Here is a 14,184-nt window from a genome sequence, read left to right on the forward strand (position 1 = left end):
TCCATTTTTACATGCAGAGGGAGATGTCCGAACACCTCAGTGAAAATTAGACGTCATTTGGAGTGAGGAAAGTCTCACAATGTGATCTCGCCCTAGCTTGATGGACTCTCTACCAGGGCCACTGTAAACATCAGGGCCCTCATTGCTGTTTGAATCCAATGCCCTGTTGCCCCTTGTCATTGAAGCAACGAGCAATGTTACATTTGCATCAAAGTATCAGACTTACTGGTTAAGGGCGGTATCCACCGCATCAGCAAGTTAACCCCATGCTTATTTTTTTCCCACACTGTAAAAGTCAGGGGCCTCGCTGGTTGCTGTTCAAATCCAGTTCCCCTTTTCCCCCTGCTGTAGAAGCAGAGAGCCGTGATGGAGTTGCATCAACAGTAAGAAGGCTTATTGGTTAAGGGTAGTAACCGCCGCACCAGCAAGTTACCCCCATGCACGCTTTTCTTCATTTCCATCCTCTAGCCTTTAGGGATCCATGGTGTTTATCCCATGCCCCTTTGAATTCTTTCTCTGTTTGCCTTCACCACTTCCTCCGGAAGGGCATTCCAGGCATCCACCACCCTCCCCGTGAAGAAATATTTCCTGGCTTGGTTTTGATTCGTCCTCCTTGGAGTTTTTTTTGTGATCCTTAATTCTACTGATTTCTTTCCAGTGGAAAAGGTTTGTCAAATCATTAAACCTTTCAGGTATCTGAAGGTCTGTATCATATTTCCCCTACACATCCTCTCTTCCAGGGTATACATATTCATATCCTTCAACCTCTCCTCATAGGTCTTCTCATACAGACCCCACACCATTTTGTTCACTCTTCTCTGGACTGCCTCCAACCTGTCTTTGTCCTTTTTGAGATATGGACTCCAGAACTGAACACAGCGCTCCAAGTGAGGTCTCACATAGGACCTGTACAAGGGTATTATCATTTCCTTTTTCTCACTGGTTATTCCTCTGTGCAGCCCAGTATTCTTCTGGCTTTAGCTATCACCTTGTCACATTGCTTCACTATCTTCAGATCTCCACATACCATTACCCCAAGATCCCTCTCTTGGTCTGTCACATCTCCCCCCATCACAGACAGCTCTTTTGGATTACAGCACCCCAGATGAGGCACTACACTTCTTGGCATTGAATCCCAGCTGCCAAATCTTCAACCATTCTTCCAGCTTTCCTCAGTCTCTCTTCATTCTCTCTACTCCTTCAGACATGTCCACTCTATTGCAGATCTTCGTATAATTGTAAATAGACAAAATTTATCTTCTATCTCTTCCGCAATGCCACTCACAAAGATATTGAACAGAACCAGTCACAAATCCAAACCCTATGGCTCGCCACTTAACATGGTTTTCGCTTCAGAATAGGTTCTATTTACAATAACACTCTTTCTCCTATCAGTCAACCAGTTTGTAATCCATGCCACCACCTTGGAGCTCACTCCCAAGCTTCGAATTTTATTTACATGCCTCCTGTGTAGGACCGTATCAAAAGCTTTGTGAAATCCAAGTAGATCACATCGAGCAGTCTTTCTCGATCCAATTCTCTAGTCACCCAATCAAAAATAAAAATCAATCATATTTGTCTGACAGGACCTTCCCCTGGTGAATCCATGTTGCCTCAGGTCCAGAAACTCACCAGATTGTAGATAGTTCACTATCCTTTCCTTCAGCAGAGTTTCCATTAATTTTCCCATCACCGAGGTGAGGCTAGCCGGCCTGTAGTTTCCAGCCTCCTCTTAAGCTACCACTTTTCTGAAGTAGAACCATCACCACTCTTCTCCAATCCCATGGCACCACTCTCGTTTCCAGGTATTTATTGAACAGGTCCTTCAGCAGACCAGCCAGCTCATCTCCGAGCTCTCTCAGTATTCCGGGGTGTATCTCATCCGGCCCCCATGGCCTTGTCCAATTTCAGTTTGCCTAGCTCCTCCCATACATTCCCTTCTGTAAACAGAGTTTTGTCTACTCCATCCCCATCTACGGTCTTGTTAACCAGCAACGGTCCTTTTCCAGGGTGTTCATTAGTGAATACCAGACTAAGTTTTTGTTTAATATGTTGTGCCCGATAATGATATTCCTGTCCTGTGAAATACAATCTGCGCAATCATAAAATTTGACCTATAGGTATATTTTCCCGCAATCTTCAAAGATTAAAACTCAAAAAGTGTAACAATGTGTTAGTATCTGTAGGTTTTCTATATATGGATGTAAGCAAATGTTTAGAGGGCTTAATGATCATAATATCTAAAAAAAAAAAAATAAAAAAAATTGTCAACTGCAAATAAACATCCAAGGTGTTAATCCATACCATAAATACTTGTAATGTTTTAAAAGTAACTGACCAAATCCAGAAAATATTGTCAATAAAACACTTCCAAAAGATAATTTTGGTCCAAAACAATGATGTATGGATGAATTGCTGTTCAAAATTGTCCACATTCAGGCATGACATGGATGGGGCTGTTGTGTTTGTGGTATTGTGTGGACCCTTAGTCGCAGTGGAGATGACTCCTCCCACGGGGAGGGGCCCCGTGGGGAACCACAGCAATAGGCTAAACGCAGAGAGCGGACACTTGTAGGTGGAAAGCTTTATTGTACTGCTGTAGATAGATGGTATGAGGCAGGAAGGAAAGGCACTGGAGTCCGGTAAGGTGCCAATACGTTCTGACAGTCTCAGATGTAGAAGTCTCACCCAGATGTTCAAGGTAGATAGGAACCCGCGGTGCGGGATAAGCCGAGCCTGGTGGGTGGAGTTGGAGAACGGATCATGAAGGTACTCACTGGAACGTAGTGCAAGCGTCTTCCTGGTAATGAAGAAGGTGGGACGAGGTGCAGGATAGACTGGTAGGCCCTCGAGGAGCGAGTACTTGATAGTCCGGAGATCCTGAAATAAAATAAGTGAGATAGACTCCGAGGAGCGGTTGCCTAATTAGTAGAGCCCCGAAGGGTGTATGGAAGCGAGAGACACCCGAGGAGTGTGTGCCTAGAGCTTCTAAACGGAACGAGGCCCTGGAGTGTAGAGCAGCGTCTAAGCGTGCAGCTTAGAGCGGTCAGAGTAGCTAAAACCGGAGTCTTTGCTAACTCAAAGTGGAAGCGTGGCGGAGGCTTTAATACCCGGAGGTATTGACGTCATGTGGTGGGGACGCCCCCGAGGTTCCCGCCATGACATGTATTTGAGTGTAGGAGATGTGCGCGCGCCCTAGGAGGCCACGGGAATGAGCATGGCGGACTGGGACTCCCATGCTGAGTTGGAGACACCAAGGCCCTCGGCACCAGAAGCAGCCATCTTGCCCAAGGAGGAGGAAAAGGGAAGAAAGAGACGGTCCGTAGCCGTCTGCGACCGATGGATGCAACAGGGGCCATTGATGACCCCCATCACAATCCCCTTTCAGGTAAATTTTCAAAGGAGTTACAAATGTAAATATAACATGCTATCATAGCAATTTTCAAAACGCATTTACATGAGTAAAGTGCACTTATGCAAGTAAATCCTATGGACTATTCAATGGAAATATATTGTAGCAATTTCCAAAAGCCCAATTACTCAAGTAAAGTGCATTTATTCGAGTAAAACCCAGTTTTACGCATGTAATTGCTTTTTAAAAACCAGGCTGTTTGCTGAAAATTTTTTTTTCCCAAAACAGAGTAATTATTAGTCAAAATCAAAAAAGCGAACTGTCTAAAAAAAATCGAGTCAGTGACATTGAATATCTTTGAGAGCGCAGATTCTTAGGTATATTATTGGTATACAGCACCATTATGGCCACTAGATGACTGTATACCTCCTATCTGTTGTAGTAGAGTAATTAAATTGCATGTAACACGTATGTAAGATGTAATATGAAGGACTTCAGGTTGGAGATAAGATCTACAAACTTAGTTAATGGCTGTAACAGAGAACCCATACCGTTCACGATGTAAATAAGATAGTAACTTTCAAAGCAGCAATGGGCACATGTGTGTGCACGTTCATTGGCCCACATCCAGGGATGCAGCCATTTTATAACATTGTATATGCACGCATGTTATAAAATAGCCTGACTGCATGCACATGTGCATTCAATTTTACGTGGATAACTGCCTGTATGCACAACTCCTGCTTCTACAGCATAAGAGGGGCATTTTTAAAAGGCACGCGCACCAACACCATTGCCAGTTTTCCCAGTTTGTTCCAGTTTGCCCAGTTAAGGGATAAGACTTCCAACCCCCCCAGTTTATTAGCCTCCCTTCCCCCTGTTGTCCACGACATTTTAAACCCCTCTGATCGGCCTAGATTTTTTTTTTTTTGTTTTATAACTTACACGTCATCCATAGCAGAAGTAAAGTTACGCAGGCGGGGGACCCTGGCTGTGCGGGGAAGATGCATTAAGTATTTACGTGCAAATGTCACGGTTAAATCCTGGAACGCCCAGGCCCCTCCCAGACAGCGTCCACGCCCCCGCTCCTGTGTGGAAATGCTTCATTTGCGCGCGCAGTGGCATGTGCGTGTGTATACGAGTCTCCTTTAAAATCGCTTGGCATGCACTGGCCCGACATAGTCACGCACCCCATGATTTCAACGCACATCGGGCTTTTAAAATTCACCTTTTAGTCTTTAGACGTGGGTTTCCAATTACTTGAAGACAAGGAATGTGATCATGAGCCTAATTGTTATTTTCATATTTTTTTAAGGATTTAAGCAATGTTGTTTAGAAGCCAGTGGCCGTATGAATGATGTCTGAATGTTTCTGAGGTCTAAGAAGATTTGCTTCAAGCAATTTCCCGCACATTCCTTGAGATAAGTTTATATATTTATTTATTTATTTATTTAAATTCTTTTAATATACCGATGCTCAAGACCAGGTCTTATCGTACCGGTTTACAATGAACTAGGGGGAAAAAACCAGTTAACAATAGAAGCAGGAAATTACATTATAACAGGGAATGTGGAACTTGGTAGTTAGAGGAAAGGATAGGTTAAACAATTTCTAACAGGAGAACAAAGCAAATAAGCAGAAACGTAAGTGATTACATGGTAAGCATTATATACCAAAATTACATCGTGTGTAATATTAGGCAAGTTATATTAAAGTGCGGTTGTCCGAGAAACAGTTCCTTTTTTGAGTTGCTGAAGGAGGACGCAACCGCGGGGTATGTAACTGTGGGGGTGATCCTGCGGTTTCTTCAGGGGTATGCTTGGGCGAACAGCCAAGTTTTTAATTTTTTTCTGAAAGTGATATGGCAGTGTTCCTGGCGGAGATCTGGCGGGAGAGAGTTCCAGTGATGCGGACCGGCAGTTGATAGTGCACGTTTTTCAATGGTGTTGTGGAGAACGGACTTTTTTGGGGAACCTGGAGGGAATCTCTGTATGCAGATCTGGTGGGTCTTGTAGAGGCGTGTGGTTTGAGGGGTATGGTAAGTTGGAGTGAGGATTCCTGAAATAAGGTTTGTGGATAATAGTAAGTGTCTTGAAGAGAATTCTGTAGCGAATGGGTAGCCAGTGGAGTATTTTTAGAATCGGGGTGATGTGGTCCATGCGGCGAGAGTTTGTGAGGATCCTGGCTGCAGCGTTTTGCAGCATTTGAAGAGGTTTGGTAGAAGAGGCTGGGAGACCTAGCAACAGAGCATTACAATAGTCAATCTTGAGAAAAGTATGGCTTGAAGGACCGAACGGTAGTCGTGGAAGTGTAGAAGAGGTCTTAACTGTTTTAGTACCTGTAGTTTATAAAAACCTTCTTTGGTGGTGTTGTTGATGAATTTTTTGAGGTTTCATTCTGGAGTCTAGGAATGCCCCCAGGTTTCTCACTTGACTTGTAGTGGTGTGTTGGTATTGAAGGCTAGCAGGTTATTATCATTGGGGATGAATGATTAGCAGTTCGGTCTTGGACGTATTGAGTACGAGGCAGAGACTTGAGGAGAAGGAGGTTGATGGTGTGGAGGCAGCTATTCCAGTAGTTTAGGGTGTCTGAAACTGGATCCTTGATGGGGATTAGGATCTGCACATCGTCTGCATAGATGAAGTATGTGAGGTTGAGATTATTGAGGAGTTGGCATAGGGGGAGAAGATATATGTTGAATAGGGTCGGCGAGAGAGAGGAACCCTGGGGAACTCCTTGTTTGGCAGCTACAGGAGACTCTTTGTTGATTATTTTAACTTTATAGTATCTGTCGCTTAGAAAGGATTTTAACCAGAGGAGTGCAGCCCCTGAAATGCCTATTTCCATCAGACGGTTGATGAGGATTGTGTGGTTAACTGTGTCGAACGCTGCCGAGATGTCTAGCAGGGCTAGTAAGTATGAATGGCCTTTGTCGAGACCCAACAGGATGTTGTCCGTTAATGAGAGTAGGAGAGATTCTGTATTTCTGCGTTTCCTGAAACCGAATTGCGATGGATATAGTATGTTGTGGGATTCGAGGTAGTCAGTGAGTCTAGTATTGACCAGCTTTTCCATTAGCTTGGCTATGAAAGGTAGGTTAGCGATAGGGCGAGAATTTGTGGGGTTGGATGGGTCCAAGTTGGGTTTTTTTAGTAATGGTTTCAGCGAGGCTGTTTTTAAAGCATCCGGGACAGTACCGTTTGAGAGTGAACAGTTTATGATGTCGGCCAAAGGTTTGGCGATGATGTTAGGGATTGTGAGAAGGAGTTTGGTCGGGATTTGGTCTATAGGATGCGAAGAGGGCTTCATTTTCTTGGTGATAGATTCTATTTCCAGGGATGATGTAGTATCAAAAGATTCTAGAGATTGTTTGTCTGTCAATGGGGCATGGTTTTGGTCAGGAGGGGGCTGGGAGTTGGGAATGGGGTTGGAAGATAGTAGCGGGATAAGTAAGTTTTTTATTTTGTTGTCGAAGAAGACTGCCAGCTCGGAGGATTTGTTTTGTGCTTCTTCTTCCGGGATGACTGGAGGAATAGGGGTGGTGAGTGTGGCAACATATGAGAAGAGAGTTTTTGGGTCATAGAGGAAGCCGTGTATTTTTTTGGCGTAGAAGTCCCTTTTTGTATGAAGAATGGTGGCCCTATAGTAGCTCATTGTGGTTTTGTAGGAGGCCCGTGCAGAGGTGGTGGGATTCTTCCGCCATTGTTGTTCTTTGTGTTGAAGGTTTAGTTTAAGTGTTCTTAATTCTGATGAGAACCAGGGTTTCTTGTTAGTACGGGCAGGATTAATATGTTTGGATGTCAAGGGGCATAATTTATCAGCTGCTGCGTGGGTGATAGTTAGCCAGGAGTTCATGGCGGTGTCCGCATTTGTGAGGTCCAGGTTAGTTAGTTCCTTGGTGAGCGTGTTGCTGAGAGCATCCATGGAGCATGTTTTTCTAAATTGGATCGTGGATTTAGTGATGTTGGTGGTGGGTTGTTTTTTTATGGATATTTCGGTTTCAATAATCGAGTGATCTGACCAAGGGATGGGGGTGCAGGTAGGAGGATAAGTGTTCAAGATCTGGTCATTCGTAAATATTAAATCTAGCGTGTGTCCTGCTTTGTGCGTGGGTTTGTTAATGATTTGTTTGAAACCCATGGCCATGAAGGAGGAGAGGAGGGCTTCGCAGTTGGCTGAGGGGGAAGGGGAATCAACATGAATGTTGAAGTCTCCTAGCAGGATCGCTGGTGAGTTGGTATTGATGTGTTTGGCTACAAGTTCTATGAGAGGCGATGGGTCGGAGTCTAGGAGCCCAGGCGGGGCATAGATAAGGCAGATTTGGAGTTGAGTGGATTTAAATAGTCCGATTTCGAGTTTGGTAGAAGTTTTAATTGAGTGCTGGGTTAGTCTTAATTCTTTTTTTGCAGCTAGCAGTAATCCTCCCCCTCTTTTTTTAGTTCTGGTGATGGAGAAGAGGTCGTATAGCTGAGTTGGTAATTGGTTGATTAGGGGTGTGTCTGTGTTTTTCAACCATGTTTCAGTTATAGCACACAGGTCCGGTTGAGTGTCCAGTAAGTAGTCGTTGAGCAAATGGGATTTTTTGACAAAGATTGGGAGTTGAGGAGGGTTAGTGTGATTAAGGATAGACCAAGGAATTGGTTTAGAGGGGAAATCATAATGGGGATCAGGGATCTCTTAGAACGTTGTGTCTTGGGTAAGGGTGAATTAACTCTGTTGAGGAATGAGTGCGGAATGATAGGGATAGGGAGGGTTTGCATCATGTTGATTAACTGGAGAGGCTGGATGACTGCTGGTGAGGCTGGATGACTGCTGGTGAGGCTGTTAGGTCAGATATCTGACCTAACAGATTATAATGGATTATAAATTATAAATTATTATAAATTATAAATTATAAATTATAAATTATTATAAACAGATTATAATGGATTATAACTGGTGAGGCAGTTAGGTCAGATATCCCCCTGATGAAGCCTTGGTTTAGGTGAAACAGTTTTTATTACGAGTGGTTTTTTTTTTTTATTGTTACGTGATTATGAGCTAAAGGTCACACATTTTTATTCAAGCGCTTCCTTTCTGCCTAGAGCAATGTATATTTGAACATACAGATTTTTCATTCATTTTTGATAGATAATTTTGTGAGTATGAAACAATTATGAAATTAAATGTCCTAGTAGGACTAGATGTTCTGTTTACAGTGATTTTTGCTCTGATACTTTATATACACCACTTTTATTGTGTAGGACTTTTCATAGTGGTATTGTGTGTATACTTTGTTGTTTTGTTTTTTTTGCTCTACCTTGTGGTTTCATATATTTTACCCTATCACAGAAGCAAACAGCAGATTTGAAACGGCAGATAAGATTCTAGATTAAACAGCTAAAAATCTGGAAACTTTATTCTTAGAGAGACTCCTATTGAAGGTATCTCTGCTGTGAGACATCTCTCGTGAGAAGGAAAAAACAGTGAAAAAAATTGCTGGCTTTTATCCATTCTGCCATAGTTTTAGATGGTTTGTATTTCGCTTTGCTTCTCGGGAGCACTAATGAATTTTTATTTTAATAAGAAAATAAAGGTCTAGTTTTCACTGTTATGCATTATGTAAGTGTTGTTATATGGAATGCAGATGCTAGTCTGAAGATATTTGAAATATTTTGAAAATCTTGACATGTGGGGGGATGCATTTGCATTTTTAGCACAAAGTCAGTTTGGGGTTTAATTCTTTTTAAACTGTTTTTATTATACTTCCACTAGTTCATTAAAGTACTGCATGTGTGTATGAGATAACTCACGTTTTAGCTTGTTAAGCACAATAATTGATTCTAGTTATTTGTCAGTGATGCTATTTGTGTGTGTGTGTGTGTGTACATATATATAAGATATATATATATATATATATTTTACTTCTTACTGCGGTAAATAATCACATTGCGTTAGAATCCACTTTTGATTTGGTATGCTAGTCTCACAAAAAAAAGGGTAAGAATTGTCTGCAAGCATATTTTTAATTTTCCTTTTGAGAAAATTAAGTACAAATTGACAGCAGTTAAGCTGTATACATCTTTTTCATTTAGACAGTAAAAGTTAATTTTATTTCACTTGAAACATTTTTTCTTTTCTCTCTTGTGTTAAATGTATGATGTCACTTGCATTGATTTGGGAAAAGCATACTAGGAAATGCAATTATTCCTCCTATGTTTAGGTTAACAATGGCACGCGCAAGGGGGTGCATGCGCCGATGCCCGCAGCCTTCACCCGTTCCCCCTAATCTAACCTTCCCACCCCTTCCCCTAACCTATCCCCCCCAGCCCTATCCTAAGCCCAAGCCCCCCAACTTTTATTTTACCTTCTGCGTGCCAGCGGCCTGCCAGGAGCCTCTGACCCCGCCCCTTCCCTGTCCCTTTTTTGAAGCCCCGGGACTTAGACGCGTCCCGGGGCTTTACGCGCGTGGACGGGCCTTTCTAAAATAGTCAGTGCCATTTGCTTGAAACACATAGCTAGAGAGAGACTAGAGAAAGAAGTCTCACTCTTACTCTTACTCATACCTATGAGCCAATCATCACCTTACAGGCCATCTTCCAAAAATTCAAACAGGACAGATTGCCTAAGGAATCGTGCGCAGCTCCTGGGTACCTGGCGACCACGTCAAGAATGCGCATTTGAGCATCACAGATGACCTTCACGTCGAGGGAGTGGAAGAGATTTCTGTTGCAGTAGATCTCCTCCCTACCACGAAGTGGGATGTTGGCTATGTGAATGCAGTCGATAGCTCCCAGAACATTTGGAAAGTTTTCAATGGCATAAAAACCCTCACGTCAATTCCATCAAGTCCTGCCTGTCCTGAGGACATGCCATGTAGAGATTAATGCGGCCATGTACAGCTGTTATGATCTGGCCCAGACAGCGGGACAAGAGTTTTGGGACATTCCCCCCCAATGACCCTGACTGTTGTTTGGAAGGAGGCAGATGCCATGAATGCAGGGTGCACAAACGTTTGGTGAGGCCCGGTACAGCGTGGACCTTTCCGTGATCAGATCCAGATCCCCTCTGAGTTCTTTACATAATTCCACGATAGCCTGAGAGCTAAGGCGATACCTGTTAACCATGTGTTCCTCCGGCATTACCAGCAATGTAGCTCGTGGATGAATGATGTGCTTCCTCTATCACAGTCGTGCCATCCTGTGCTGCCGTGGGCCGGTGGAGGGACTTCCCTGGGAGGGATTTGAAACTTCCCTTGCCAGTTGTGGTTTTTGATGTTCTTGTTGTCATCACCGCCAAGCAGCCAGTATCCTGCTACAAGTAAACTTCCCCCCTAATATTGTAGCTTTAAGAAGACAGGCCAGGTAAGAAAAGGTGTTTTTATTGGCCCAGGAGGGATTGGTAGGTGTGTCTGATAGAAGGCCTCTTTTTACTGCAACGCAGTAATAGCCGCGATCCACGATAATGGCCGTTGTAGCATGATGAAACTTTTTTTGTCCTCTGCCGCACAAAAAAAAGGTGTTGTTATTTGAACACATTAAAACCCATGTTATTGTACATTATTTCATCACTATGAAATGTAAGTAGGAGAACCCAATTTTGCATAATTTCCTAGCTTTGCATACTCCATCATATTTGCATACTAACGTGCAACACAATAAATATCACGCATTTATTGCATGTTAAAAACCCCATTTATCACGCCATGGAGGCCCTAAGTTGATTTGATTATGACCCTAGTTAGAAGTACCTTTTCCCAGTAGACTATTCTAATGACAGTATTTATGTTCTTATTATTTTATTTTTGTATGCTTTGGGAATTCTGCAACAGGATGCAGTTAATGTAGATTGTCTTTTATAGGTTTATTTTACAGCCAGCCAGTAATGTGTTATACATTTGTAAATATATTTTCCGTTGCCCACTAGATGGTATTAAGGAGTAAATACTAAGTAAGATGTTATTTATCAGATCTACAGTGAAATATCTGCAGTTTATTTCAATAACAGTTTTTGTCTAAATGGTGCTATTTGGAGTAGCAGAGAATGGCCTGAAATGCAAGAATGTCAAGCGAGTTTGATTATAAACAGCAAAAGGGGTATGAGATATTTTAAGGCAGGTAGTCTCCCAAGTGAGATACCAGAGTTAGCTGGGATCTTTAACATTACACCACTTAAGGCTGAAGGCTTTCAAAGTGTTTTATTACACTCCTCTGATCAGCGGCAGATTCACGATGTCGGACCGGCCCGGGTATTCGCCGCCCAGGCCGGCCCAGGACACATCACGTGGTCTGCTGAGCGAGGCTCTGTCATGGCCGCGCACGGCAGACCATGTGACTGGAGCGATCGGCCCACAGGGGGATGCCCGATCCCCCGATAGGCCTCTGATGAAGTCTAGTATGATGGTCTATTTTTATACGTAGTGAAAATCGTGTTGTAAGTGGTACATTGAACGCTTACTTGGTGTTACGCATGCTGTCCACGGCAGACCCGCGGCACGGCCCCCTCACCTTTCTGCAGTGACTCCGGCCTCTGGTTCCTCCTCGCTGGCGATGGTGGGCCGTCAGCTTCGTCCTCAGGCCTGCCCCGGTGCCTCCGACTCTGGCACAGTCCACGGCGTTCCCGGTCCTGCTTCCTCATCGGGCCTCTCCGCTGTTACTCGAGCTAAGCCCCTCCCTAGGGGCAAAGTGGAGCCAAGTGTGGCATGAAGGAAGAGCAAAGCATAACAAGAGGCAGGAAATACCCCAAGGTAGTGATAGAGTGGCATGAAGAACTCAAAATATCATAAGAGGCACAAATCAGCCACCCACAGTGGCAAGAGCATCCCAAGGCTCCAAATGATGGGCAAAGGGCACCAACCAAATTGATACAAAGCCCTAGGCAAGGGGAAACCAGAGGAAATCTCTGGAGGAGGTCTGATATCATTTCCATACAGCATTGTTAGGAGAAAAGACTGACTGCTGAGGCTTGGAGTTGGTGTCCCCTTTGCTGTGTATAATCTCAGCCTTGTCAGTAAAATCTGCCTCTTCCACCTCCTCGCTGGAAGATAAAATGCTACTGACTAGATCCCCAAATTCTCTTCAGTCACTAGGTATGCAATATGCTGTAATCCAGGCCATGGTGATTTTTCTGAATTAGTTTTTGCAAATATCGTCTCCATTATCTGAAAAGCAGTAATAATGGAAGTGCGTGGGCCTACTTTCAGGTGCTGCACTTCAGCCTTTTGCTGTGGTATAATCCATTGAAGGCTAAATACCAGAGGTGGCCAATAGTCAGCAAGAGCCATAAGGGAAGGGATTTGCATGAAAAAGTCCAAGAGGGCATGAAACTGTTCAAGGCGACTCGGTAAGGTCTGTGTAAAACATCAGGTTGCCACGGCAAGACCAAGAATTGGCAAGTACCATAAGGAAAGGAAATTTTGGAGCAGCAGAAGCAGTGGTGCTGGCAATTAAAATCACAAACGGCAGGAGCAGAAGAATGAAGAAAAGAATGGCAGCAAGGCTGTAAGATATGCAGTGAAGGATGAGGTAGGGAAAAGAATGGCATCAAAAGCCCCCAAGGCACCAAGAGGGGCAAAGCAATAAGAGGAGTGGCATGAATGGCTAAGGGTCCATGAGCGATGCAGCAATATGCAAAACAGATTGCCAGGGCGAGTCAACAAGTACCCTAAGGGAAGGGCATTTGTAAATAACCTTGAAAAGAGCCAGAGCATAGGAGGAACCACCCAACAGTACCAAGAATGGCTTGGAGCAGCAGCGGTGGTGTTGATGACTAAAATCACAAAAAGGTAGGCACACTGCAATGCAGCAAGGAGAGTGGTACTGTATAGCAAGCAGAGTTAAAATGCTTTGCAGCGGCCTACACTGTCTACTGTCTGGCTATGCCCGGTTTACGGGGTTACACGCGTAACCCTTTTAAAATCCACCATTACAGTTGTACAGTAAAATATATATAAAATATAGTTTCTAAACTTTTACCAATTGTGTTTAATTTTTATATAATGGGGCAGCTTTTCAAAGGGGTACGCGCGTAACCCCCGAAAACCTGCCCCTTCCTGCCCCTGCGTGCGCCGAGCCTGTCTTGCATAGGCTCGGCGGCGCGCGCAAGCCTCGGGACGCGCGTATGTCCCGGGGCTTGCAAAACGGGGCGTTCCAATTGTACGTTGGTGTTGGGACACCTACACTATATATATGAAACCTTCCACTCCTCCTATAAATAAATATTTTTTCTTTAGTTTTCTTTTAAATTTTTTGAAAACCAACAGCTCCACAGAGTGTAGGTACACTGAGCATTATTGAAACTTTATAAAGCAATTTTTTGAGCCATTTATTGTAACATACACTTTACAGCGACAGAGCAGTCTCGCTGCTCTTGATTTATTTCTGATTCCAGTGGATCGCTGTTTGCTGTGGTGGTCGTTTTTGACATTTACTCAGGCATTAACAAAGGCAGAGTTAGACAGCAAGGTGTAGAACCAAGAAAGAGATGGGGGGTGAGAGAAAAATCTTATATATTTTTTCTTTTTTTTTAACATTATTTCTTTTGGGAGACAAAAAATCCCCAGTATAAAAAAGAGAGAAGCAGGGTGGGAGAATTAAGCAGGGATCCTAGAGGGGTACAACAATAGTACACGTCCCACACAGAAACCTGCGATCAGCAAATAAAGCACTCCTGACCATTCCCTCAGTAAAAACAGCAAAACTAACCCAAGTGAGAGAAAGGGCCTTCTCATTAGCTGGCCCCACGCTTTGGAACACAATGCCTCCAGAGATCAGATTACAAAGAGATCCCAAAACATTCAAGAAAAGTTTAAAAACATGGCTTTTTAAACAAGCATTTTATAAAGAGACGGGACA

The sequence above is a fragment of the Rhinatrema bivittatum genome, chromosome 5 (genome assembly GCF_901001135.1).
Source record: "Rhinatrema bivittatum chromosome 5, aRhiBiv1.1, whole genome shotgun sequence".
Taxonomy (NCBI): Eukaryota; Metazoa; Chordata; class Amphibia; order Gymnophiona; family Rhinatrematidae; genus Rhinatrema; species Rhinatrema bivittatum.